This window comes from Mauremys mutica, chromosome 9, assembly GCF_020497125.1.
Source record: "Mauremys mutica isolate MM-2020 ecotype Southern chromosome 9, ASM2049712v1, whole genome shotgun sequence".
Classification (NCBI taxonomy): Eukaryota; Metazoa; Chordata; order Testudines; family Geoemydidae; genus Mauremys; species Mauremys mutica.
Genome location: NC_059080.1, coordinates 92,888,006 through 92,912,585, shown reverse-complemented (window position 1 = coordinate 92,912,585; position 24,580 = coordinate 92,888,006). Strand labels below are relative to the sequence as shown.

Genomic DNA, 24,580 nt, shown 5'->3' with positions numbered 1-24,580 from the left:
TAGGGGACATCATGACCTCTGTGTTTTGTAGAAGTTAGTTATAAAAAGTTTAGATAATAGAGTGTACTTGGCAGCAGTCCTCAGGAGCTATCCTGGGAGAGAGATTTTCCTGACATCTTTACTTCCCAGCAGGGTGGCGTTTGGCTAGCAATGACCTGTCGTTGATTACTCAATACCATCTCAGAATATAGGTAAATATCTGGGATGTTCTAAACCTATTGCTTATGTTTGTGTGTGCTTAAATCTAATAAACTGCAGTGTTAGACAAAAGCACGCTAACTTGCATTTAATCCTTGATCAGACAGAATCGCTGAGTTCCTGTTGATTTATTCCTTACACTGCCAGGAGTGAAATAGTTAAGTTGCCCCTGTTGGGGGTTCTGACAACCCTGGGTAACAGCACTGCCCTGAATATTCATATCAATGCCCAACCTTCCATGCCCAAATCTTATTTCCTCACTCAGATAAATCTTCGGGTACACTTACTCTATAGGCTAACATATTATGACATATTACTACCATATTCATATTATTAATATTGATTATCTCATACTTGAAACTGTTACCTTTGGTCTAAATCATTACTTCCATGTTCTGTGCTGTACCTTGTGGTTACCGGTACATTCCAGAATTATGGTAAACACATTCAGTTCTCTGTTCAGTTTTCCATTCAGTTCCCTAAAGTTAAAAGGGGAACCAGTAGGCCATTTATCTATGCCAAAGGTTACAAACACTTATGCTAACTTGCCCTAGCTAATCATACAGGATACGGGCCTGTAGGTGCCTTACGTTGCAGCCAGGTATAATGAAATAATGTGTACTAGAATTATTCAGTATCAGACATAATCAAACTAGTTAAAAAAACAGATTATAGAGCCACATGGGCTACATACCACAGGTGCATTCTGTAGATGCAGGTGTTATCAAGGTAATAGAGCTAAGCCAGCAATATCAAGTTCAGGAATTTTCCTTAGCATATTATGACATTATCCAACTCCAGTTAAATCAGGGCCAGATTCTCATTTATATTAAGACAACTTTACATCACTCTGGCAGTATGAACAGGCCTAGAGCGGGAGCAAATTTACTCCCAAGTTTATGTCACAGTGACATGAACGGGCTTTTAAAGTAAACAAGATTCTGGTTTTCAGTCTGAGTTGAATTAGACCCTATAAAAAGATACAGTGGCGTTGCATCATAGGCGCATTTAACTTCCGCGATTTTAACTATACGCGCTCGGCAAAACAAAACACACACAAAAAAGAGAAAAATAACAATTTAAATACTGTAGCTGTAGTGCGAGCAATTCTGCCCGCCATTCCACTCAATGAGCGTTTGACTATACGCGATTTTCGCCATACGCGCTGACTTCAGAACCTAACCCCCGTGTAAGATGTGACTCCCCTGTATATGCTTTGAAGTGCCAGGGAAACCTGCACTAGAATACAGACCTTCCTTGAAGAGCAATATAAATTAGCTAGAAAACGTCTCTTTGGTGGACTCACACCTTGATTGTTCCGTCATCCTTTTGTTACTTAGCTAAGTTTATGTTCAGGTTTTGAAAGAAGCCTTTTCAAATAGTAACCTGTGCATATAAATCAGTTGGAAATAGAGATCTTGCAACTTAAAAATGATTTTCCAGACCTGTCATATTCTTGAAGCTTCAGCATCCCTTGAACTTCAATATTGAGGAGGATCACATCTATGCAAAGAAAGCCTATTGGATTCCAGTTACCCAAATAACTGCACAGCAAAAAACTCTTCACAGCAAGTACACTGGATATTTATAGTCTCTGATATAGATCATAAAGACAGGCACTGTTGCATTTGTTCTATGTAAAAGAGGAGGTTTTGAAATCTGTTGCTTACCTCTTTTAATAATGTACAAAGTTATGCCCAGAGTCGCTTCCCAGCAGTAGGTAAAACATAGTACTTTATCTGTTTCAAAACTGGATAGGCTTAGCTTACCCAGCCTACACTAAGGAGCCTAGAAAGATAAAAGGATTTCCTTTTAACCCAATATGAACACAGCCACATTTTCAACACTGAGCTAGTTAATCTCACTCTTTTGTAACCTGCAGAACCAGGTGTTAGACATGAAAATAAAAAAAATGTTTGGAGACTTGGTGGCAGCTGAAAAGTTAGTGCCAAAGTTAACAGCAGTAGTAGCATTTGCATGAGTGCACTTGGGTATGAGCTGCTGGTGACTGATTACTTTTAATGATGGAATTTGGAGTTACTTTGGGAATATATATTTTGTACCGTGACAAAAGTGTGCCACTTACGTTAGCCCGCCTCCTTCCCCCACTCCCCAGAAATCCTACATGTGGTACAATTACATTATGTAACCTGAAAGTCTCAAATATTGAAAAGTAGCCTTTGAGTTTGCGTATTTCCATCCTCTGGGTGCTTATCTTGAGACAAATTGAATTAGATTTTCAGAGGTGATCAGTGCCTAGAACTGCATTGGGAGCTGTTGTTTGGGCAGCACCTTTGAAAATTGGCCGAAATGGTTTTATTGTAAATGCCAAGTACTGGAAGCAATTAGTTTCTAAATGTTAATGAATGCCTTGTGTCTTGAAGGATTCTCCTCCCACCGTGGGCTCCAGAGGGACTGGGCACAGTTGCAGTCTCTATTCCCTCCTTGCTAGCACTCTGGGGGTAGAAGGTAAATCATCATCACAGAGGCTGTACAGCAACTACTGAAGCTAGCTAGCCACATGAGGCAAGCTACACCCCTCCTGCTGAGGGGAGGTGCTTGGGAGTTTGAAGTACCTTCTGTTGATGCCACTTGGTGTGGGTGCAGCTCAACACCACCCCTGATATGGTGCTGTGGCTGAAAGCTGCCTAGTCTTTCATAGCATCTCAGGGCTGGAAGGGACCTCAGGAGGTATCTGGTCCAACCCCCTGCTCAAAGCAGGACCAAACCCAACTAAATCATCCCAGCCAGGGCTTTGTCAAGCCTGACCTTAAAAACCTCTAAGGAAGGAGATTCCACCACCTCCCTAGGTAACCCATTCCAGTTCTTCACCTCCCTACTAGTGAAAAAGTTTTTCCTAATATCCAACCTAAACCTCCCCCTCTGCAACTTGAGACTCCTTGTTCTGTCATCTTCTACCACTGAGAACAGTCTAGATCCATCCTCTTTGGAACCCCCTTTCAGGTAGTTGAAAGCAGCTATCAAATCCCCCCTCATTCTTCTCTTCTGCAGACTAAACAATCCCAGTGCCCTCAGCCTCTCCTCATAAGTCATGTGCTCTAGCCCCCTAATCATTTTTGTTGCCCTCCGCTGGACTCTCTCCAATTTATCCACATCCTTCTTGTAGTGTGGGGCCCAAAACTGGACACAGTACTCCAAATGAGGCCTCACCAGTGCTGAGTAGAGGGGAATGATCACATCCCTCGATCTGCTGGAAATGCCCCTACTTATACAACCCAAAATGCCATTAGCCTTCTTGGCAACAAGGGCACACTGTTGACTCATATTCAGCTTTTCGTCCACCGTAATCCCTAGGTCCTTTTCTGCAGAACTGCTGCCCAGCCATTCGGTCCCTAGTCTGTAGCAGTGCATGGGATTCTTCCGTCCTAAGTGCAGGACTCTGCACTTGTCCTTGTTGAACCTCATCATATTTCTTTTGGCCCAATCCTCTAATGTGTCTAGGTCCCTCTGTATCCTAGCCCTACCCTCCAGCGTATCAACCACTCCTCCCAGTTTAGTGTCATCTGCAAACTTGCTAAGGGTGCAGTCCACACCATCCTCCAGATCGTTAATGAAGATATTGAACAAAACCGGCCCCAGCACTGACCCTTGGGGCACTCCACTTGATACCGGCTGCCAACTAGACATGGAACCATTGATCACTACCCGTTGAGCCCGACCGTCTAGCCAGTTTTCTATCCACCTTACCGTCCATTCATCCAGCCCATACTTCTTTAACTTGCTGGCAAGAATACTTTCTTCCAACCATAATACGTTATGCCAGTCAGAATAGTTCACTAAAAGGAGAGCTCAAAAAAGAAATGAAAGGGAAAGAAAGAAGCTACCATTTGTCCCCCACTCAACTATTGTCCCCCACTCAACTGACAATCACTAGGAAGAATTTCATATGATAGAACAGCCAGCATTTGAACCGCTGCCTCTACATTGAGTGCCAAGGACACCCATTTCTGGAAAGCTATATTTTTAAGATTTCTTTGTCTTTGATGTGAATTTCCACTTAAGGATCACAGAAAAACCGAGTTCCATAATGCTTGTGGCACAGCTGGTGAGTCTGTGATTAAAAAATGGATTCCAGATACAATTAAACATCTCTTCTTTTCTTGGTTCTCAGTAGTTTCTGAAAAGATCCACCAAAGCAGGAAGGCATTTTTCAACTGTAAACTTTGAGGCTGATTCCCCTTTCTCTCTGTGAAGCTGGTTTTAAACTTTTGTTATCTTTATTGGCTTAAGTGGATTTATTCCTGATTTACACCAGCGTATGCTTGAGTAGAATTTGAGGCCTCTTTTCTTTCCCCTTGCTGCATCCTCTAGTGTTCTCATGGAACTATGTTACTGTTGGAAACATACAGACAATTTACAGTGTGAAGTATCTGCTTAGGATAATTCTTTTCTTTTCTTTTGGTTTTGTTGTATATTCTCACATTCTTCAGCGGAGTGACTGGTGAGCAAAACCTACCAAATTAAAAAACCATTTTCAAAAATCCACTAAACGCTGACCATTATTATGACTAGTGTGTGTTTTCAGTATTGCTCACAATGTGGAAACAAAAAGGCACATCCTTGCTCGCCTTTCAACAAAACAAACAGACAAAGGGTAGCGTAGGGGTTATGGTATTCAGTGATTAGTCAGCGTTTAAGGGACTTGCAAGAGCTCTACTTTATTGTGTCCAGTTCCAAGTGGCTTTGTATAACCCAAACTTCACAGTGGCCTTCCCACACTCTGTCTGGGATGCTCAGCCCTTAAAGGCACACTCCCCAATACCTCATCTTCCCTTCCAAGTGAAAACTTCATAACACTTTTTAATAACTAAAATTAATATAACATACAATTGCAAATATTTATAAATAACCTAAGAATGATTAACAATGTTCAATTAGTCTTTGAAATGCCCTGTGCTGTTGCCTCGACCTGCAGGGCTCCCTGTAACATCATTCTTCTGTTGTCAGGAGGCAGCAGGTCCACGTGTTCTGGGATCTGTTCTCACAACCTGCTGTGGTTGTTGCCTGTCTGTGACCCTCTCCTGGGCAATGGTTGACTCAATGCCTCTTATCTCCCTCTGTTCTGGGATTTGTAGGTGTCACCTGACCCTCCCTAGTATGTGTCTTTCAGAGCTGACAACTTCAGGGCAACCACTTGTCACACCACTGCTGTCTGCGACCATTGTTTCCCTCCATAGAGATGCACAGCATCATTTTCATGAACTTGTGGCAACTCCCGTGGCCCCAAACCATATTGATTTTTTTTTCCTTATCTGTCTCTCTGTCTCCCCAGTGATTCTGACATCCGTTTCTGACAGTGCCGACATTCTTGCTTCCAGTTTTCTGTTGAACAAAATGTCAGCAGGTGACAGCCCATGTTTCATTTATGCTAGTTTGTAATTTAACAGAGCTAAATATAGATTGGAGTCTAACTCTGCTGCCTTTTTCAGTAGGCATTTTGTTATTTTGCCACCACATTGGATTGAGGATAATGGGGACTAGCTGTTACATGTCTAAACCTCTATGTTGCTGTAAATTGCTTAAACTCATGCCCACTAAACTGTGGCCCATTGTCAGACATTACGATGTCAAGTATACCAATGGTTCTCAAACTAGGGCCACTGCTTGTTCAGGGAAAGCCCCTGGCAGGCCGGGCCAGTTTGTTTACCTCCCGCGTCTGCAGGTTTGGCCGATTGCAGCCCCCAGTGGCCGCAGTTGGCCATTCCAGGCCAATGGGAGCTGCAGGAAGCGGCGCGTGCCGAGGGACATACTGGCTGCTGCTTCCCGCCACTGGCCTGGAGCGGCAAACCACAGCCACTGGGAGCTGCGATCAACGGAACCTGCGGATGTGGCAGGTAAACAAACTGTCCCAGCCCGCCAGGGGCTTTCCCTGAACCAGCGGCGGCCCTAGTTTGAGAACCACTGAAGTATACCGTGTCTAGGAAAAATAGATTTGATATGCGCAATCATCTGTTTAGTTGTAGTATCTTCTAGTAAGGCTATCTCAGGGAACTGAGAATAATAGTCTAGAACACATACATAATTCCCCACCACCACCACCAATGTAAACAACTCTATGCCTACTTTGCTCCAGGAGGGCAATTTTTCCTGTCCCTCCAACACTGTCTCTATCACGTGGTTTGGCTTGTACTTATGGCATATGTGACAAGACTTAACAACTTCCTCAATGTCACTGTTCATTTGAGGCCAGTATAAAATGTCCCTGGACCTTCTCTTAGATATTTTTTCATCCCTAAATGACCTTTAATGATCCCTTTAAACATTTTTTTCTGTAATATTTTGGGAATCACCATCCTGATGCCTTTAAACAAAACCCCATCTAGTACTGAGAGCTCCAGCCTTAAACTGATAAGGGCTGGGAATACCCTGTCCTGGCAACTTTTAATTACTTTCTGTAGGATCTTCTCCTGAGCAGTAGCTCTGGCAATCACAGTCCACATTTTCATCTGAGATTGGACAGGTTTATTTTTTCTTTTTCCACATTGACATTTACAAAATTTAGCTCTGGATTTTGCCCTGCTGCACTTTTATCAAATGCTCTGGAGAGTGTATCTGCAGCCACCAAATCTCTCCCAGGTTTGTCATCAATTTTTAAATCATGCATTTGTAGCTGAAAAAAAATAATCTCTATATTCTGGGGGGGGGGGGGGGAGGAGGTTGTTTGCCAGGCCCTTTATAGCAATGGCAATCAGTGGTTTATGGTCAGTTCAGCTAACATAGGCCTCCCATAAATAAAGTCATGAAACTTTTCATGCTGATAGACCAAGGCTATGTCTGCACTACCCCTTATATTGGTATGACTTGTGTTGCTCAGGGATGTGAGTAAGCCACATTCCTGCGTGATGTAAGTTACACCAACCTTGCACTGGTGTGGACAGTGCTATGTCAGTAGAAGAGCTTCTCCCGCCAACATAACTGCCATCACTCATTGGGGGTGGATTAATTAAGTCGACAGGAGTGTTCTCTCCCGTTGGCTTAGAGCAGTGACATGAGATAGCTTACAGCGACACAGCGCAGTGCATGGATGCAGCTGTGCCACTGCTAGTAGCCACAGCCTGAGGCCAAAACCTCCTTCTCTGTTTGGGTGTTTTGACACTCAGCTTTTGTTAGAGCCAGTGATGCATAAGCTACTGGTCTCTAGTTTCGATCATACTGTTGTAAGAGGACAGCGCCAGTACATTCTTGTGGACAACTTAATTTGCATTTACTGTCATAGTATCTCAGGACTGGGGCCTATTTACCTCTTTCAGTTTCTCAAACTCTTTATTAAGATTTGCATCCCATGTTCACTGGACATCTTTGCCCAGTAGCTCTCTCAGGTGGCTGATTCAGGCAATTAGATTAGGCACAAATTTCTCTACATAGTTTGCTATTCCAAGGAATTTTTGTACCTCTTCCTTGTCTGTTGGGGCAGCATGTGGATGATTGCCTCAGCCTTACCATTTTCTATCTCTACACCTTGTTGTGTTAACTTCTCTCCAAGGTATGTTATCTCCATTACACAGAATTTAATTTGTTTCCTTTTGTTTAGCTTTAGCTAGCCCAGCAGCTGTGGTTCTTTCCAAAGCTGCTCAGAACCTTTAGTCATGCTCTTCTGCTGTTTTTCCCCTGATAAAAATATCATCTGTGTAGGCCTTTGCACTCTTTATACCACCAAAACAATGTATTTTCTGGTGAAAGGCACCAAGAATAGAAAAAAATATATTTGACATTAGCCAGCTCCTTAAATTTCTCTCCCTTTTAACATATTTATTTAATTATTTTGGGTCTGTGCATAAGTGAAGAGATCAGTCTATTTTTTTTTCTATAACATCCCGTGAGTTTATCCAGTCTGTTCATTCTTCTACTTGCTCTAAAAGCAATAAATGTCCCATTTGCTTATGAGTTGATAGTCCAATCATCTTCTGCTGCTACATTGTTCATTCTTCCAATGAAGAATTAATTTGAGTGAGAAGTGCTGTTGTCATCCTCTTGGTCCACGCTGTGCATACTCTGTTCGTGAGTGCAAATGGTTGCATAGTGAAGTAATCCATTATATTTCTTGCAACTTTTCCCATATGCCCAGCTTTATCTTGGCTAGTATTGGTTGTCATGGTGCGTGCAACACCATATTCTGTTTTGGCTGAACTCCGCTTTTGAGCTCTGCATGCATTTCCACCTCAGGTCTCTCTTCTTGTAGTATTTTGGAGTCTCTATCATGTCTTGATTGTCAGAGAACTTTTCACCCTCCATAAACTTTATTCTGGACTGGGTAACTTCTGTAGCTTGGCAAATTCTAATTCTTTTTCAACAGCTAGTTATGGGTCTTCCCTCTCTGAGTTTTTTGTTCCTGATCTCAAACATAGAATCACAGAAATGTAGGGCTAGAAGACACATCAAGAAGTCATCATGTGTAGTCCTCTGCACTGTCAGGACCAAGTAAACCTAGACCACTGCTGACAGTTGTTTGTCCGACCTGTTCTTAAAAACCTCCAGTGATGAGGATTCCGCAACCTCCCTTGTGAGCCTATTCCAGTATTTAACTATCCTTATAGTTAGGAAGTTTTTCCTAATATCTCATCTAAATCTCCCTTGCTGCAGATTAAGCCCTTTACTTCTAGCCCTACCTTTGGTGGACACAGAGAACTATTGATCCCCCTCCTCTTTATACTAGCCCTTAACATGTTTGAAGACTTATCAGGTCCCCCATCACATCATTCTGAGGGTGCAATTCAGGCCAGTAAAGATTTGTATCACCACTTGCCCTGCAAGTCTGGGTGTCTTACAATGCTTCACTGCTGTAACTCCCAGCCAGGAATGCTCCCAGCCAACCTACAGACATTCAGTCACACCATGAGTGTCTGTGCACTAGACAGCCCTGTTCCAGTAGCTCTGATCCAAGCAGTCTGTCTACAGCCCCACTCTAGCTTCCACCAGTCTTGGTTACAACCAGCAAGGTGACCCCAATGTACTCTCAGTCCCAATTATCCCCAGAACTGTGTTCTGAAGTATCCAGCTCTCTCCCGGACAGCTCAGAGAAGTAATAAGGTTTGTTGCCCTTTTAAAGAGACAAAAGCACATTACAGCTTAATAACTTAACTGGGGTAAATACTCTTCTCTTCAAACACAGCACTGGGTTGGTGTATAGTAAAAACTAAAACAAATTCATTATCAGTAGGACTTAAGTTAAGTGATTCAAAGTAAAAAATAAAATTAGAAAAGGTTACAAACAAATAAAAGTGAAAACACATTTAAAAGTCTAAAACGTCATCTAACCAGGTACAGGCCTTGTTCAAGCTGGTTTCTCTCACCAATCATTTCTTCTTCCCAGCCATGGTTGACTTTCCCTCAGTTAGGACTTTCCACAGAAGTAAAAGAGGCTGTTTTCCCTTGTTTTCCTTAGTGAAAGATCTTTGCCTAAGTAGGCTTTCTCACCTATATTCAGTTCCCAGAAACTTCAACCCCACCGCTTGGTTGAAGGACCCATCTTTCTCAGCTTGCAAGAGATCTGTTCCCTTTTGTATGTCTAGTGACAGATGCCAATCATGACTTCTCTCTTTGCTTATGTATTCCAAAGTTCAATGACCTTGTTTCAAGAGGCAGGATGGCCTCAGGCTGTTCTTCCTTTGTTCCATCTGCCTGCTGATTTGAATGTAAATGGAGCTTCCATTATTTTTGGTCACATCTTGCTTAATTTCTTTGGAGACAGGTAGATAGCTGTGACATTCCCCCTTTGTTTGAACACAGACTGTAAAGCCTAATATCAATTGGTATCCATAATTTCTTGTATCTTGTTAATCTATACATTTTATGATATAAATTGTCAGTGTGTCATAGGGTTTCATAAAATACCTCACTCAATATACTTTTATAATACAGCAATATTATATATAATCAGTTGATTCAATTTCTTATCACTTGAGGTTCAGACTCCCTGTCTTTATAGACCAGTAAACCTTTGCAATGTATTCTTTGAAAGGTAAAACCCAGACCAAGCTTCTTTGTCCTGCTTTATGTAGACACCATGCTGTTTCCTTCCACACTTGTTAGCTTGGTAGCTTTGTTTACCTAATATGTAAATGGACCTTCATTGTCTCTGCCTGACAACCGGGCAGGTCAGAGAAGTAACCTTTGTCTAGGGCAGTCCTATTTACCAACTCCCCACAACCTGCCTGGTTTAAACACATTTTAGTCATAACTCCAGCATATATTCATAACTCTTAATACTCCATACATACATCACACTTGAATATTAATGATCAGTGAGTTTAGTTTTCCAGTGACCTATTACATGATACCTTTTAGACATAGGTTATAACCATAGTGAGTTGGGATACACCGAGTTGGCCAGGCCAGCTGGAAAAACTCATTACCTGCTACCACTGAGCCCCTTTCCCTCTGGCACTGGGATGCTCTTAGGGTCATACCTGCCTGCTTACAAAGCCGTAGGAGAGTTAGCCACTGGCTGACCAGGAGGCAGCAGGTCAGAGCCCTCTTTCCTGGACAGGACATCTGCCTCCATATTTTCTTTCCCCTTTGTACAGAAGAAACCTGTTTTGTCACATTCATCTGTTTACAGTTTCCAGGACATGGCAGTTTCATAGACATGCTGGAGGTTGCTCAAAAGATGTGGACACTCATAAATCAGCAGCTGTTGCAATGTTTCAGACTCTTCAGTGGCCTTTCTTGGGACATCGTGACATCAAGATTGCTACAAAGCTGCAGATCTATAGAACCACAGTTATACCAATTCTATCACATAGAAGTGAAATATGGATTCTGAGAAAGAGACTGAAGAATGCTGCATTGAAGTTTTCTATTTTTGTCATCTTTGTCAGGTTCTCCAGATTAAGTGGCAGGACAAGATCAGAAGTGAGGATAGTCAAAGCTGAACTCAGCAACTGCCTCCATCAACACCGTTTACATATCAGTGGTTTTCTTGGTATGGACATATTGCTAGAATGGAAGACTAATGAATTCTGAAGCAGGAGTACCAAGGGATTCTGCTACACAGCCGGTGATCATGTGGGCATCAAAAGCTTTGTTTGTGCAAGAAGATTGCCAGTGATGGACATAAAATGAATGTTCAACTAGACCACTTTAAGCACCTTGCCTGAAATTGATCCAGGTAGTGCTCCAGATTTGCAAAGAGGCCATGTCTCTTTGGTATTTGCCATGATGCTGATGAAAAACTAGTTAGTAATTAATTACTCTTAATTACTACACATTGCACAAAGGTGTGCTAGGTGCCACACAGCACAGATTGGATCTTTAGTTGGGGGAAGTTTTATGGGCCTGTGCTATACAGATCATCAGACTAGATTATCACAATGATCCCTTCTGATCTTAGAATCTATGAATAAACTGAACCTAGGATGAATGGACTCGGGATCAAACTCCAAGCACAGTATGTTACTGTATAATGGGGTGGGGTCATACTCATGACTGAAAGTCACTTGCTAGTAGGGGGGTCTATCCTTTTATTACACTTTGGCCCGACTTGTATAGGTTGTCAGGCTAGCAAGGTCCCACTCAATCAAACTGATCATCGGAGCTTAAAATTTAAGGCCTTGATCCTCCCAGCTGCTTTGCTCAGTGGACCCCAGCATAGAGCCCCATTGAATTGAATGTGAGGACAGAGGTCCACCTGGATTGAGCAGGGTCTAATGTCATGCATGATGCAATGAAGGGGGGGAAACAGTGGGGAGAAGATGTAGAAAGAAATAAGCAGCGGTTGCAGAAGTACTCTGGCACAGCTAGACTGTACTTATGACAGTGTTTTATATTCAACACACTTTTAAAATATAGTTTTGGTGAAAATATCTATTAGAAAAAACTCCTTCATTTATTTATTCAGACATTAAAAACCACCCACACAAAAGCTCTAGGCATGTTAACAATTGATTTAAACTTACAATAACCTAACAGCAACCATCCAGCAGCACTAAACAATGAAATAACGAATTAACTCAGCCAACAACTAAATCACAGCAACAGAAAAGCCTTTTCAGCCCCCAGCTTAGCCACCAGGAATGCACCCTCAATCTTTCCCCTAAATCATGCACAGCAACTTTCTTCTTTTGGCTATCTGATCCGATTTAGTCTTAAGCAGGGTTTGAATGAGGGGAGGTTAGAGGCCCAGAATATCAGTTCAGAGAGGGTATTCTGCTATGGGAATGTCTGGGAGTTCTTTTCAGAGACATATATGTTGATTTCCAAAACACTTAAGTTACTTGGGAGCACAAATTTCATTCAAAGTAAGCAGGACTTGTGTTCCTAAGTCACTTTTGAAAAATGCCACCATCACTTCAGCAATGAATGCAATAGTACCAAGCTTTGGAGAATGACACTGCATATTATGCTAAGGGATAGAAGTATGACTGTATTATTCTTTGCAGAATTTAGATATCTTCAGAAAGAAATTTGACATCCGATGAGTGACAACTGTACCACTGAGGAATGAAATAAATACACAGCATGTCCAATTTACTTGTAATTACTGAAATAATCATGTTCTTAAAACTAGGGTGTATTCTCCTCTGCATCCTGTATGGCCTCCGCAGAAGCTAAGAAATTATCCACTGGATTACTGGAACTATTTTAAAGAAAGGGTGCAATGAGCCAAATTTAGATCTGATGTAAAAAGGTGTAATTCCATAGGACTTCCCCACCTCAAAAAACAGAACAAAACAAACACCTCCAAACATATACATGCCATAGAATTCATTTTATTCGTTTGTTTGAATAATAGCAAATGAATGTGATGGTATTTAATCTATAAAGAATGAGTTTTATTCTCTATTATCTTGCCAGAAAAACTTGTGTTGAGAAATGCTAGCACTGAGATAGAAAGAGCTCAAGATTTATTTTAAAAGGAGCTGATGGGTTGAGTTCATCCAGATTTAATTATGAACCTTGTGTTAATAATAATAAAAGAAAGTTCTCTCTCAACTACAATGCCCTGGGTAGATTTAGGGAAACTTCCTTTATGGTAGACAGCAATGTTAAGTCTTTAAGTACAGGATTTTTTTCCTTTCAAGAATATTAAGTGCATGATGGGGGCGGGGGAAAAACCTTCATTGTATTATCTAATCATTTCTGATCTTTTTGAATTACTGTATCTTTTCAAACACATCAAATACCCTTCAGGAGCAGACTTCTTTTCAGACATGCTAAACAGAATAAAGAAAAAAAAATAGAATAATCCAGATGTAATATGCAAAGTCATTCTACCATGCTACACATCACATATCAATTGTGATATTGTTTTTGGCAGGGGATGACAGGGAGGGTACACTGACATAATGTTATAGTTTGCTTACAAAAAACAGCAATGAAATCAGTAAATAGGCCTGGCTAAAGAGAGCAAAAGAAATGTTTCTATTAAACCAGCTCTTTGCAGTTATATTTATTGTACAAGTACAGTTGCAACTAAGATAATTAAGGTGTAAAAGACTGGCTAGTTCCTTGAGAGTGTTTGACTGAATATGCTAATTAGATGCAAAACCATAATCACATGGCAGACTATTTGGCGTTGTTACTGCACAAGAAAAAACTATGCTTATGAGAGACCTTGATCTTCCATATGCCCTCTAAAAACACTTCCTCCACAAACTTTTAAACCCTAGTTCTCCTCATCCTCCTCTCTAAGAAGCGCCAAGCAAATAATAAAATAAAAACAAAACCCATGGAATTAACAAAATACATCTTGTTACTCTATTGTTTGCTTTGTGTTGCATCCCATTCCCTTTCTTTGGTCAATATAGATTGTGACAGGCAGCTTGGCCCAGATGCACAAAAGGACGTAGGTACCTATATCCCAGATTTTAGGCACTATTGCAATCCACAAACCCTCCTCCCTTCTCCCCTGGTGCTGTTGCCTAAATCCATAGGCACCTAATCTCACTCAATGTTTAAATGTTCACTGTAAAAGTTTTCTGGGCATCTAAGTTTCTGCCTCTGGGCATGTATACTGCTGCCACAGGCACGTGCCTGGATGCATATCTGACACCTTCACACCTAAGTCCCAGTGCTATCCTCACAGCAGGTGGAGGTAGGTGTCACCCTGCAGGCCTAATCCAGTAGGCATGCTCACAGCATGTCTAACTCCCTCCAAAACAGCCTTTAGCTCAGTTCTAAGTCATTCACCTGGACTACGGGATACCCTGGTTCAATTTCCCCCTTGGCCTGTTGTGGCAAAGGGACTGGAACAGGGGTTTCCTACATCTCAGGTGAGTGCCTGAACCAGTAGGCTATGGGATATTCTGATGTGGGTCTCTCTTGGTGAAGCCCTTCCACTTTGAATAAATAATTAACTATACATTGGGCCACGGAGAGCTAGAATGACTCAATAGTCCAGTGGTACCGCATGCTAAGAGAGGGTCCTGGTTGGGGGACGGAGAGATGCACAAGCAGAGATAGGCCCCTTTCTCCAGCCCAAGTTTTGGTGCCTAACTCTGTGAGACAGGGAGGGCTCAGGATAAACCCCTCTTATCACCATCTCCCATTGGCTAGCTTAGGCAGCTCCCTGCCTAGCATGTTGGCTTTTACCGATCCCATTCTTAGTGTAACAAAGAGAAGGTTAAGGAGTGATTTAATTACAGTCTGTAAGTACCTACATGTAGAACAAATATTTGATAATGGGCTCTTCAATCTAGCAGTGAAAGGTGCAACACAATCCAATGACTGGAAGCTGAAGCTAGACAAATTTAGCCTGGAAATAAGGCAAATGTTTTTAATAGTGAGGGTAATTAATCATTGGGACAATTTGCCAAGGGTTGTGGTGGATTCTCCATCACTGGCAATTTATAAACTGAGTTTAGATTTTTTTTTTCCCCTAAAGGCTTTGCTCTAGTAATTATTTGTGGGGAGAGGAGTAGTTCTATAGCCCTGTGTTATACAGGAACTCAGACTAGATGATCAAAATGGTCCCATCTCGCCTTAGAATCTATGAATCTCTCCCCATGCACCATATAGGGACCCTAATCCAGTGATTTTCAAGGTGCCTAAAAGTTGCAACTTCTATGCCCCTTGTCCTTATACTTTCCTGTAAAACACTTGGCCTACTTTTGGCACTACAGAAATAGAAAAAAAATGCAATTTAGAACTTATCACAGGGTTACCAATTACTTAGGCTTGCCACCAATGGCAAGTAGTTAGGCTACTCTCAGGGAATTAAGAAACATGGTACTGCATCTTCATAGGCTTAGTCAAGTCTTATGGTTTCCTGAAAGCAGGCATCCTTGCTTATAGAAGTATGTGGTCATTAGTTCCTCACTCTGCAGTTTGTGTGGGTCTGTGGGAAAGCAGCTGAGTCTTGTCAGAGTGATCTCCCTTACCTTGATGAGCCAATTAGGGGAACCTATAAAAGAGTCCCAGCCTGGTTTCACATGTGAGACAGACTGGTGGACTTTAAGAGGGGTCTGGATGATCAAGGAGTGAGTCATAGTGTATCTAGTACTGAGTGTAAAAACAAAACCTGTACGATTATATAATGTAGTATTAGTAATGTTAGGGCTCTGAGAGCAAACACTTCACGCAGGTGATTTGAAAAGCTAAAGGTGTTCTAGTCATGTTTGCTCAGCTACAATTGCACATATGGAGCATTTTATACCATACATGAATGAGAGTAATACAGCAAGGTTTACAAAAAAGAGGAATTGGAAATGAAATGAGATGAATGTGATGGAATTAGCATTCCCAGAGCAATCTTCACTGTAGGAATTTCCTGACCTTCAAGTTTTTGGCTTTACGCCCTTAACTCTGTCTTGTTTTTTTTCTTTTCTAAACTTTAATTGTAACTATGGCAAGAATATGTATGTAGATTTTTGCATTTAAATTTCCTTGGCTGTTTTCTTCAAAGGGGGAAAAGGTCTGAGTAAAATCTGGAGGCAATTAGTGCCATTTATGATCTTTGCTTCAAAAGAGTATCTGTATGTTGCTCTATTTTCCGTCAGATATATTAACTTGCATTTTTAAGCTGAACCTCACTATATTTTCTTCCTGCAATTACAACCCCCCCTCAGTTCCTTTGCATGTTTGCTCTTTCCTCATTGATATTTGCAAATCCTCCCAATTTAGTAACATCAGGAGCGATCCTTAATTTGCTGTTAGCTCATTTCCAGATCTCAGTGAGGCTGTTAAATGAAATTGGGTCTGATACCAATCTTTGCAATAAGCCACTAGATGCTTCTCCCATTGCTGAATATTGTATTTTTTTTATAACTGGGGTTTAAAAGCTTGTTTTCAATCCACATCAATGCTCTTATCAAAGGCTATTTGAGCTCTGTATGAGAACTGGGTGCTGCTGCTATTGTTGGTTTGTCTGGCTCTCTCTTTAGCTGGCCTTACCCTAACTCTTGAATGCTTTTCCCCACAGCTCTGACCTGCAATTTCTCCTGTTACCTCAGTTTTGCGCCTCTCCTCAGGAACGACTAACACCTAATTGATTTTGTTTTGGGGTATGCACAAATGTAGACTTGTGTGATGCCACCAAACCTATTTTATGAGCCTCCCAACCCATATGTCCAGGTGTAGTTAACTAATTCACTCTGCCACCTTGTCCCCAGAGTAGAGGCAAGGTGCCTTTGGTCAGGGGAAACAAGAATCAACATTCAAGTAATTAAACAGTAATTTATGCAAATAAAAAGTAGGTTTTGCACCAAATAGGCTCAATGTCTTTAAATAATTTTTTTTTCTGTGAATTAATTATTATGCACCAGCATAAAAAATAACCTGAAGGGATTAAATGTGTCTGGTGACCATATCAAGTGAGTTTACTAAGGATTTAGAATCATTCTCATGCATGCAGTCCTGTCACATACATAAATCATGTGAAAATTTAATATCTGTTAGGCTGGAGTGGAGTGAATAATTTGCAACAAATAATTTATTCAACAAATTTAGTCTTTTTTTCTGCCCACTGAATGTCTGAGAAGATACGATTTGTTCATTTGAAATTTTCTTCAACAATTTTTTTTTAAACTCTGCAGCATAGTGTCCCCTATGCCACTGTGCCGTAATGATGATTTAATGACTGCTTCTGTCTCGCTCTTCTGAATTTGACCCATTGACATGCTGGAGGTTGACTGATTTCAATATAGTTGCATCTGCTTACCCCAGAACTGAATTTGGCCCTCAGAAGCATTTTATTCTTGCAATGGTGCTATCATGCATATTCTTATAAAAATGTAGTACTTTGGAACATTAGGCATACAGTTTGCCAATGTTGTGCATGTCAAGTATAGATAGAATGACTTGGCATGTGTAATAAATCTATAATACATTTTGTAATGGCTGTTACTTAAATATGTGTGGTGGCAACATTCAGTGGCAGCAATTTTAGTTTTCTCTCACCTAAATAAGAATCTAATTTATTAGCAACAACTGGAAAGCTATGAAATCTATATTTAAAAAATCCATCTGGGCTAGTCAGTGGTAGAAATCTTTCAGCACTATAATTTAGAGTAGGGAACGATAGAGGAGCAGTAAAGTATTCATCAAAAAAGACAACATCTGAATAATAGATATGGCTCATCTTGGGCCAGCTCTTATTGCTCGTTTTAATTTTTGGTTTGTTTGTTTTGACTGTGATCTGCTGAAATCCTGCATGTATTTTTAATTCAAAGGTTATCTGAGGATAGTTGAATCCCACTGCAGAGAGAAGACAGGCATTGGATATTTGGTGGACTTTCTGTGTGACTTTTCCTGTGCATGGTAGGAATCTAAACATCCCTTATATAAAAAAATTCCTCTGTCTGGATTTTTCTTTTGTTTTTTCTCTGATTCTGATGCCTTTCAGAAGTGTCCAAGACTTCATTTATTCACTCTAAATTAAGGTTTCGCGTGCCAGTAATACATTTTAACGTTTTTAGAAAGTCTCTTTCTATAAGTCTATAATATATAACTAAACTGTTGTTGTATGTAAAGTAAATAAGGTTTTTAAAATGTTTAAGAAGCTTCATTTAAAATTAAATTAAAATGCAGAGCCCCCCGGACCAGTGGCCAGGACCTGGGCAGTGTGAGTGCCACTGAAAATCAGCTTGTGTGCTGCCTTTGGCATGCGTGCCGTAGGTTGCCTACCCCTGCCTTGAGGCCTGATCCAAAGTGCATTGAAGTTAGTGGTAGCCTTTTTGTTGGCTTTAGTGGTCTTTGGCTCAGGCTTCTAATCTCTTTCTCTCTTTTCGCCCCCCTCTTTCCCTCTGCCCCCGTATCTTACGGTTTGCTTCATGGGGAAAAGCCAGCTTTCTTTTTGAGTCTGTACTTCAGGAACAATAAGGCTTAAATGTAGTGAGACTGGCCTCTCTCTGTGAATTCTGGCCTAGACACAAACTAGAAGGGTGGGTTTTGATCCAAGAGCCCAATGCAATTCCATTTTATCTGAACCTTCATCCTTCCTGGTGTTCAGAGGGAGACAGAATTTGAGGATTTTGTCTTGGTACTGTTTGTAAAGTCCTCTAAAGAGCACATAAATTGTTGGACTATAACCCCTTTCTTGTATTGACTTTTGCTATTTCCAGTTGGCAAACAATCTGAACCTTGAATAAATGCTGCCTATAGCTGCTTTGGTCATTGTGTTTACACAGGTTTTTTTGTTTTCTTTTGGTTTTTTAAGGAGAAATGATTGCAATTTGGAGCCTGACAAATGGTATCCCTGTATTTTGAAGATGTTGCACACTAAGTATTTGAGGGTGCAAAAATGTATCAATATAATATTCATATGTATAGGAAATGGGGATTAGAAGCACTCAGAGCTTTACCAACATACTTGTATGATAGAGTCATGGGTCTGGTGCTTTGGAACTGGTCTGTATGAAGCCAGCCAGGACTCTAGGGTAGTGTGACTCCCTTCAGGGCACGCTGTCCAGGGCAAAAAAATCCCTCCTTGGCTTCGGCCTTCCTGTCTGACCTCAGAACATTCAGCATCCCTGGTTGCACTGCACACTTCCCCTGGGTGGGAGAACCTAGAGGGCCCTGCACCCCACTCCGCAGTCAGGGGTGAGACTCAGCCAGCGTTGTAAAGCAGAAGGGTTTCTTGGTCAACAGGTAGACAGCATAGAACAGAGCTTGTTAGCACAGCAGTCAGTGACTTTCAGCAAAGTCCATCTTGGGAGACCCCCCTGCCCTTCCAGTCCCCCACAGCACACTGCTCTGGATCCCCCTGCCTGGCCTCCGACATGGCCATTGCTCCTCCTCCGGTCTTGGTCCTGCTTTGCGGGCAAAGTGTCACCAGGTCACCTGGTTCTCAGGTTACAAAGGGTATTGGGCATCACCTACATGCAGACCGCTGAGCAGCCTCACCTGCCCTGAGGGTCCTCAGCAAAAGTCACTCACTCAATTCCCACCACCTAGGCATTGGTGCAGTACACAGGGAAACTGAGGTACGCACAGTACTAGTATAGGATAGTAAGACTCGCATGCAACATTACAAGGTGAATAAAACCCCACTTAATCACAACTTGAATCTAAAATAATCACAGGAATAATTATACATGACTACAGTACAGAACTTGGAAGTTATGATGCCCTTGGAAGAGAGAGATTCTGGAAGAAAAACCTAGCTAGTAAAGGAACCAGCTGTCTGACAAAATAAGGTTATTTAAATGCCAACAAAAATCCTGACTAAACCCTGAGACTTTGTTTTATTCAGTTCAGCTAATTATCAGTGTACTCGAGGAGAGGATAAATATTGTCTTTAGAAGAAAAAACTGCAACATACAAAGACTTCCCACATCAGCTTTTTTTTTCCATTTAAAAACAATCAAACCATTTTGCATGTGGAGGTCTAGTTTTCTTGTGTCATTCTTTGCACTGGCTAGAAGTTGATTTGGGTGTCCTTTTTTGTCAGTGTATGTTGCTAGCAAATAAGTCTGAACTGGCTTAAAAAGCAGCAAACCATGCTGTAATAAAGGGTACAGTACACACAGGTGTTACCGGTAAGAGACAGCCCCACAGTCATATCAACAGGAGCCAGGGTTATAAAAGAACTTTTGGCACAGTCACTTCCTCTTACGTTTGATTTGTAGTGTTCTGTTTGGCCACTGCGATAGGTCTGCATTTGCTGCTTCTCATGATCTTCAATATTGGTAACTGGATAGGTCTGTGCTACTTCTGTTGGAGCATTTTGGGTGGTCTCAAGAAACACAGAGCCAGTGTCCTCTTTGTTTTTGGAAAAGATGTCATCTCCTCCTCCCAGGAGTGACCTTTCGTGGTGGTTATGGTGTGTGACATTTGATGGTGTAGAGGGTATAGCTATTCTCTGGAAAGGTTGCTATCCACTTCCTATTTCAAATCAAAGAGTTTCTCCTGATTGCAATGGTGGTAACTATTTGGCAGTTCTGTCACACATTTTTTCTGTTCTAGTTTTCTCACATTAAATTCTCAAAGTTAATTCTCTCTGTTTTAGAATCTGGAGCTCAGGTTTTGCACAGACTCCTCAGCTCTAGAAAGAGCTCTTTGAGTCTGAAGGGGATGGGCTGCTGTGAGCTGGATTGCCTTGGAGGAAGCTGTGTACTGAAGGGAATGGTTCTGGGGGACATGCCGAGTCTAGATTAAGGGATCTTTTTACTACCAGAATAGTATTTATTCTAGCTTCTTTACCTCATGTGTCACTCAAGGGTCTGACACTATTGTGTGTCTTGAACCCCGAATGTTCCCTCAAATTTTAAATCTACAGAACAGATCATCATTCAGATTTTTTTTATTGTAACTGACATTCTATATAATCCCAGTAAAAGCCCAAAGGAAACAAACAAAACCTTCAGCTTTAAATTCCATTATATTGCTGTATTATCATAGCTGGCCAATGTTTACTTAATCGGTTTGCTTTTTTTACTGATGGTTTCCAGGGTAAAATATTTATTGAGAGAAAATCGAAAGATTCCAGAAACACACAGTCAACAATTATGTCAAAGCAGTTATGTCATGCTGACTAATTGCCATGAAGACTATCTTCCCATTGAGTTTTAAAATCTACTGGGGATCTTTCATCAATAAATCCCTCCACTCCATGCAATGTCATTCAGCACCGTTACCTTCTACCTTCAGCTAACTCACCATCTTTTTCACCACCCCTGTCTGCCCCATAAAATACACGTTTTCTGGACCAGTCTTTAGAATCTTTGATATTTACCTTATAGGAACAGCTTTTATTACTGAAGCCCTTTGGTCTCAGCAAAACTATCCTGGCAACTAAATCCTTGAGCCTGCAACTTTCTTATACCTCCCAGGTACCTGATGGCACTTGAAAACCTTGAAGTCCCTATGAAGCCACTACATAAATAACAAGGCAGTTGAAAGATTTGGGAAATATAAGTAATGTGAATCAAAGCCCACTGAAGTGAATGAGAAGCTTTCCATTGACTTTATACCAGGTTCTTGCTCTGCCTCCAATTAGATTTCCAACTGCTAGTTTGCCTTTGCTGGATCTCTTGGAAATGCAACGAGTCTTCTTGATTGGTCCTATGTTTGATAGCATTAAAAGATAAAAGTGAGGACTTGTGAAAGGGTTAAAAAGGCTGGGGCTGTGAGCCAATCAGGAAGAGGTGGGAGGCAGCCAATCAGAGCTGGACAATCCAGTATAAAAGAGGGCAGACCAGAAGGGTTAGTGAGACTCACTCCAGCTTTGGTGAGAGATGGACTTGGCTGCCTGAAAGAGAAAAGAGTACCTTAGACAGCTCCACCCCCCACCCCAGAGCCCCCTCTTGCACTCCAAACCCCTCATCTCTGGCCCCACCCCAGAGCCAGGGCCCTCATCCTCTCCCACACCCCAACCCTCTGAGCAAGCCTGGTGAAAATGAGTGAATAAGGATGGGGAGAGTCAGTGATGGAAGGGGCGGGATGAAGTGAGTGGGGGTCGGGGCCTTGGAGAAGGGGCAGGACAAGGGGTGGGGCAAGGGTGTTTGGTTTTGTGCAAGTAGAAAGTTGGCAACCCTAATGTGATGTGAACTCACAATGTTCCTAGACACTGAAAAACATTTACCTTTGACTTTGTGATTATCTGATTGACATGGCATTCTAACCCAGTTCTTCTCATCCACAAAGACTCTACTGCTAATCATCGCAACATGCTAGCTATTGCATTCTCAGTTTGATAGGTTCTGCATCTTTTTGGTGTGATGTGGTATGTAGGTTAAAGCACAGCTCCCAATATTCATCCACATAATCCTGGGGGGTGAAGTGCAGAAAGTCTTCCATGGACCAAGCTTACATTGACTTCCATGGCAATTTTGTGAGTGGAGAGTTTTAAAATAGGCAGTAAAACCAGAAAAGAGAATTCCTCCAGAAGCTCCTCCTCCAGACAATGGATTTTTAAAAAAATTTCTATTAAATGTGAACTAGAAATGTCTGGTATTGTTTTCATTCTTCCCTTCCTGAGAGGATGATCAATGTCACATGGATACTGTCAAATTTATTACAACTTTAGGCAAGGCATTTTTTTCTGCCTGACTTTCCCATTGCCCTTTAAGCTATCAAATTTATGTCTTCAGAATGTGTACTGTTTTAGGAGACTAAAAAGTAACATTTTAATTCTAAGAACTGTTTCTAATGGTTCTTTTTTTGGCCGTGGATGACTCCATCATCATCATCATCATCATCTTAGTTTAGTAGGTAGTGTAGTTTTGAGTCAGAATTCCTGAGTTCCACTATGACTTCTGTAGTGAAAATCCCTATTTGTATTTCCTTGATTGTAATGTTTGTCTTTTCACATCATCTGAAACTGCATCCATGACCCATGTATTTGCATGTTTTATTGCAATATCATGTAACATTAACACAGTGTTCTAACAACAAATCTGCAATATCATTACATCACATGTAGGTACCTAAGATTAAATTTACAACCCCTTAAATTTTAGGATGGGCATCAACGCTCATGAAATTACCATTTTAAATAAGATCCACTGTAAAAATTCTGGGTTGCTGTAGCTGGAATGGTAGCTACTTTGGAAATGAGTACTACATAATAGCCTGAACTGCCGAGGAGTCTGGTGGTAGCTCCACAGCTGGGGTCATGTTCCAAAATGGTCTAAAAATGGGATATTAGTTCCTTGCTTCTCTAAAAACAGGTATCCAGTAGGTATGAAATTTCATGCAGGTTCGTTTTTATGTATGTTTCATTTTTAGGTAACTTTTATTTGGCATTTATGGAGAAATTTCTAGTAGGAAACACTAGTTGAAATTTTTCCTTGTGGTCAGACTTTCCATTGTTGACTCTTTTTTTATCATAAAAAAATAAAAAAATAAAAAAAAGCTTGATCCAGATTGAGATCTGGTGTAACTAGTGTGTTTTAATAAGTTTCTGGGAGAATTGTTAGCCATTGTTCACATTAATAACTGAAAGATTATGTCCTGTTTTTGAAAACAGATTGATTGTGGCTGGATGCACAGGAACTTGATTGATAAAGGGAGATGCACCTAAAACCTTCTTTATCAGGAGTCACCCCTTTCCACCTATGGAATACATATGGTTCAATTGCAGAGAGAGAGGCACATACAGTTAAAGGTACAAAATACCTTGTCCTAAAATAGCCAGTGCAATTGGGCCTCTTGATTTTTCGGAAACCAATTTCCTTTTGTCCAAACTGTCCTCCTTAAGAATGGCTTACAGCCCTAAATATTACATAAGATTCTTTTATTATATTTGCATCTCTATCTATTATGTTGTTCTTTGTGGCCTCTGTTCTTCACAAGGTTCTATCTCACTATGCTGTACCCAAATCATTTCCCTCATTCTAATTAACCCCAGTCCATTTTCTCTATTATTCTTACTTCCTTTTTTTCCAGTAGCCTAGGTAAATGAATAGCTTTATTTCAATCCTGCATTTATACCAGTGCCTCAGGATAGCTGGTTACTTGCCATTACTTATGCTTATTCTCAAATTTCTTCTTTCTCATAGTTAACCAAGCAATAATTTGGTACTTTTCATTTTTCCTCACCAACTTATTCTAATCCTCTTTCACTTAGATGTCAAGACGTTCGTAGTCAAAATGCAGAAAACAATTCCTGCTTATCTTTTCAGCATTCTTACAACCTGAATACAATAGAAACTTGGGAAATCTTAATTGAAATAAAAAATGGTACTTTTTCCTCTCTGCTATCAGGTCTACTACTTAAAAAGCTTTTCTCTGTGTGTAGCTGCACATAGGAAGTGCATTCACTTGACAGTTCCAGGTTAGTTTTCTATTTGTATTTAACCTTAGGGTTCACTAGGAGGTTACTCTCTGTCTACCCAGGCTTTCATTTAAAAGGGATTCACTGTATTTCTTCACATGCTTTTTGTCTAGCTATGTGGAAAAGATAGCTCTTCAAAGGTTTCTATTGTTGACACTGGTTTTATGAGGGTTCGAATGTACAACCAAACATTTAGATCCCTTCAGTTCA

At 41.0% G+C, this 24,580-nt stretch overlaps 1 long non-coding RNA gene across 1 annotated transcript; it reads left to right on the top strand.

The window, feature by feature from the left end:
* The first annotated feature begins 15,599 nt into the window (after positions 1-15,599).
* On the top strand, positions 15,600-23,696 carry LOC123377141. Its single transcript, XR_006582104.1, has 3 exons — positions 15,600-15,635; positions 17,826-17,913; positions 23,564-23,696. It is a non-coding gene; the product is annotated as an uncharacterized LOC123377141 (long non-coding RNA).
* Positions 23,697-24,580: the final 884 nt, after the last annotated feature.